This window comes from Sinocyclocheilus grahami, unplaced genomic scaffold (genome assembly GCF_001515645.1).
Source record: "Sinocyclocheilus grahami isolate Dianchi unplaced genomic scaffold, SAMN03320097.WGS_v1.1 scaffold544.1, whole genome shotgun sequence".
Taxonomy (NCBI): Eukaryota; Metazoa; Chordata; class Actinopteri; order Cypriniformes; family Cyprinidae; genus Sinocyclocheilus; species Sinocyclocheilus grahami.
In genome coordinates, this window is record NW_015505723.1 from 459,050 (window position 1) to 463,848 (window position 4,799).

General features: G+C 39.4%; 1 protein-coding gene across 1 annotated transcript in view; it reads right to left on the minus strand.

Annotated features, from left to right (window-relative positions):
* LOC107555742 (monofunctional C1-tetrahydrofolate synthase, mitochondrial-like) overlaps nucleotides 1-4,799 on the minus strand; it is a 39,276-nt gene that overhangs the window by 12,483 nt on the left and 21,994 nt on the right. The window lies entirely within an intron of this gene.

The following is a 4,799-nucleotide window of genomic DNA, read 5'->3' on the forward strand; positions in this document are numbered from 1 at the left end:
TGTAGTCTGCTCTACCAGGATCAGGAAACAGTCCTCCATAAAATGCGCTGGACACATCTGAATATTTGGGTTAAACTGTTCTGGAACAGTGTTGGAAATACAATTTAACCACTGATTTCTAGTCGTGTCCTCTTTTGGAAGGCCAAACGAAGTAGTTTCGCTTTCACAACGAATCAGCGTCACACACCGCGGCCTTGAGTGAGCGGAGGCCGGCTTGAGTGAGCAGAGGCGGGTGGGCTTGAGAACGGCACAGCCGGCAGAATGGACGAAGGAGCGTCCGGAGGGCTTGCGGCAACCACATGTGACGACCCCGGGCTGGACTCCGCTTCGTCCACGGAGAAAGCCGATCAGGCGATCGACAGCGTGAAGTTGATGCATTTCCTCAGCGACCAGCACAGATCAGCTCCAGGCATGACGAAGCGGAAATCGTACTCTTTTCGAAGGCCAACCAAAAGTAGTTTCGCTTTCACAACGAAACAGCGCCTTCACGACATGGCGGCGGCGGCAACAACAATACTACATCGAGAATAAAAGTTACGCCTTCTTTCTTTGCGTGAACATTTGGGCAGCGTTATGCAAATCTTCCCACATCGTGACGTAGACATGTGGGGGCGAGTTAGAACGAGCCGTTTTAGGTAGGCGTGGTTGACTCTTTAACTTTTATAAAGAATATCTCTTTGGATTTGAGACTTTAGTCTTTGCAACTTTACAGACCTTCTTTATGGACCAAGAGCTTGTAACACTCCAAAGAGAAAGGAAAAATTGAAATTGCATCATATGACCCCTTAAAGTCGCTTGGGTATATTTTTAGCAATAGCCAAAAAAACATAGTATGGGTCAAAATTATCGATTTTTCTTTTATGGCAAAAATCATTAGGATATTAAGTAAAGATCATGTTCCATGAAGATATTTTTATTTTGTGTATTTGGTTTGGAGCGACGAGACAAAAACATTAAAACCCATTATAAACGAGGCATTTGTTGCATCCAGTGGGGACATAATTACCGATTATAATGACTTATACTGTCTTTTTACGTGTTGCGTTGCGTATCGCGCCTCGTAAACATAAAACCATGTCTGCACTTGTGATCGGAGAAATGTCAAACAACAAGTGCTACTCTACACTGCCCAAAAAACTTGCATTTGAATTGTCAGTGGCAAATTCTTTAAATATAAAAAACGTACTTACAGTCTGTGAGTCAGAACAGCCAGCATTGTAGTCTGCTCTACCAGGATCAGGAAACAGTCCTCCATAAAATGCGCTGGACACATCTGAATATTTGGGTTAAACTGTTCTGGAACAGTGTTGGAAATACAATTTAACCACTGATTTCTAGTCGTGTCCTCTTTTGGAAGGCCAAACGAAGTAGTTTCGCTTTCACAACGAATCAGCGTCACACACCGCGGCCTTGAGTGAGCGGAGGCCGGCTTGAGTGAGCAGAGGCGGGTGGGCTTGAGAACGGCACAGCCGGCAGAATGGACGAAGGAGCGTCCGGAGGGCTTGCGGCAACCACATGTGACGACCCCGGGCTGGACTCCGCTTCGTCCACGGAGAAAGCCGATCAGGCGATCGACAGCGTGAAGTTGATGCATTTCCTCAGCGACCAGCACAGATCAGCTCCAGGCATGACGAAGCGGAAATCGTACTCTTTTCGAAGGCCAACCAAAAGTAGTTTCGCTTTCACAACGAAACAGCGCCTTCACGACATGGCGGCGGCGGCAACAACAATACTACATCGAGAATAAAAGTTACGCCTTCTTTCTTTGCGTGAACATTTGGGCAGCGTTATGCAAATCTTCCCACATCGTGACGTAGACATGTGGGGGCGAGTTAGAACGAGCCGTTTTAGGTAGGCGTGGTTGACTCTTTAACTTTTATAAAGAATATCTCTTTGGATTTGAGACTTTAGTCTTTGCAACTTTACAGACCTTCTTTATGGACCAAGAGCTTGTAACACTCCAAAGAGAAAGGAAAAATTGAAATTGCATCATATGACCCCTTTAAGTCGCTTGGGTATATTTTTAGCAATAGCCAAAAAAACATAGTATGGGTCAAAATTATCGATTTTTCTTTTATGGCAAAAATCATTAGGATATTAAGTAAAGATCATGTTCCATGAAGATATTTAGTAAATTTCCTACCATAAATGTATCAAAACTTAATATTTGATTAGTAATATGCATTGCTAAGAACTTCATTTGGACAACTTTAAAGGCGATTTTCTCAGTATTTAGTTTTTTTGCACCCTCAGATTCCAGATTTTCAGATAGTGGCATCTCGGCCAAATATTGTCCTATACTAACAAACCATACATCAATGGACAGCTTATCTATTCAGCTTTCAGATGTTGTATAAATCTCAATTTCAAAAAAATTACTGGTTTTGTGGTCCAGGGTCACATACACTAAACATTACTAAATATTCTACATTAACACACCACCTTTAATGGAACACCCCTATTTTTGAAAATAGGCTCATTTTCCAACTTCCCTAGAGGTAAACAGTTGAGTTTTACCATTTTCGTATCCATTCAGCTGATCTCCGGGCCTGGCGGTAGCACTTTTAGCTGTAGCTTAGCATAGATCATTGAATCTGATTAGACCGTTAGCATCTTGCTCAAAACTGACCAAAGAGTTTCTATATTTTTCCTGTTTAAAACTTGACTCTTCTGTAGTTACATTGTGTACTAAGACCGACGGAAAATGAAAAGTTGCGATTTTCTAGGTCGATATGGCTAGGAACTATACTCTCATTCCGGCGTAATAATCAAGTAACTTTGCTGCCGTAGCATGGGTGCAGCAGGCGCAATGATATTATGCAGCGCCTGAAAATAGTCCCCAGCTAGGTAACTTCCAATAAGCCTATTTTCAGGCGCTGCGTAATATCAGCCATATCGGCCTAGAAAATCGCAACTTTTCATTTTCCGTCGGTCTTAGTGCACGATGTAACTACAGAAGAGTCAAGTTTTAAATAGGAAAAATATAGAAACTCTTTTTGAGCGAGATGCTAACGGTCTAATCAGATTCAATGATCTATGCTAAGCTAAGCTAAAAGTGCCACGTCTGTGCACAAAGGCCGTTTCTATAAAGTGGGGCAGTAACAACTTTGCAAGGACAGTCTGGCGCTTCTGACTCACAGCCTGTAAGTTTTTTTTATATTTAAAGAATTTGCCACTGATGATTCAAACGCGAGTTTTGAGCAGTGTAGAGTAGCGCTTGTTGTTTGTCGTTTCTCCGATCACAAATGCGGACATGGTTTTATGTTTACGCGGCGCGATACGCAACGCGACACGTAAAAAGATAGTACAAGTCATTATAATCAGTTATGTTTCCACTGGATGCAACAAATGCCTCGTTTGTAATGGGTTTTATTGGTGTTGTCTCATTGCGCCGGGACACGGCATCACAGTATGGTAAGGGGTGTAACATTTCCGTCACATGCTTGAGGTATTCAGCCAATCAGCGTACACCTCGCTTTTCAGAACGATGAGCTTTGTAAAAATCGATGTGTTACAGAAAGGCGGGGCATAGAGGAACAACAATAATGTACATTATGTGGAAAATAATGTGTTTTTTGAACCTTAAACCGCATAAACACATTGCATTACACCAAATACATAACAGTGTTCTTTTTAGCAACGTCATATGACCCCCTTTAAGAACCCTCATATAAAGGTGATGAAATGTGATAAACATTAACTGTACATTGATTTTGACAATGTGTAGCTCATTATAACTCAAATATGTTTACCAGATTTAAAAACAACCAAATCAATCCATTCTGAAGGTCTGCAAAAAATTTCAACAAATCAATTTACTGCATCGAATTTGCTGGTAGCCTATACACAAGTCAATATGAAAGCACGAGTGATGGTCTTTATGTGTGACTGTGAATGGAAAGAGTGCGCATGGTTTTCCAGTGAACTGTCCTCTGGAAAAATTTTAAAAACTGTAATACAAAAAAAAAATAGAATAGGAAAGATTGGAGCCCTTTGCCCTGTTAGTGTGGAAAAGAGAAGAGATTTGACATGCAATGCCAGGAAAGTTAAAAACAGGAAAAACCAAGTGAGCACAGTGGACAGGAACAGGGTGGTTTTGCTTATTCAATAGGCAAAATGATCATCTTATTTTGATGCTTGAACTGATTATCTAGTTATTGACTCTATATGACTTCCATTTTTTAAAGTAGTCCATTGATTTGATTATTCTTATTAATAGCAATAATACCTTTATGAATAGTTTTGTAAATGTATCAACGCCAATGCGCACATGTAAAATCATCTTGTTTTTTTTTGCTAACCAAGGATACATTTATTTGATTAAAAATACAGTCAAACTGTTATATTGTGAAATATTATACTTTAAAATGCGCATTTTCTATTTTTACACGTTTTAAAATGTAATTTATTCCTGTGATGGCAAAGCTGAATAAATCATTCTCAATCAATGCTGAAAAAAGTATAGTATATTATTATTATTATATTATTAAAGTATATTAACGTATAGTATTATATTCATTTTTTTTTTAGAAACTGACAAGGATTCTTTGATTAATTCAAAAGAACAGCTTTTATTTGAAAAATAAACTTTGTAACAATGTAAAAGTCATTAAGGTCACTTTTGATCAATTTAATGGAATCATTTCTCAATGAAAGTACTCTCTTATGAACCCCTTTGAACAATAGTGTATATGGTCAACATATACACAGTTGACTGTTTGCTTGTTTATTTATTTTCTGTATGACACAAACAAGTTGTTTACTTGGCCAAGCAAACCTAAATAGCATCATACTGTTTA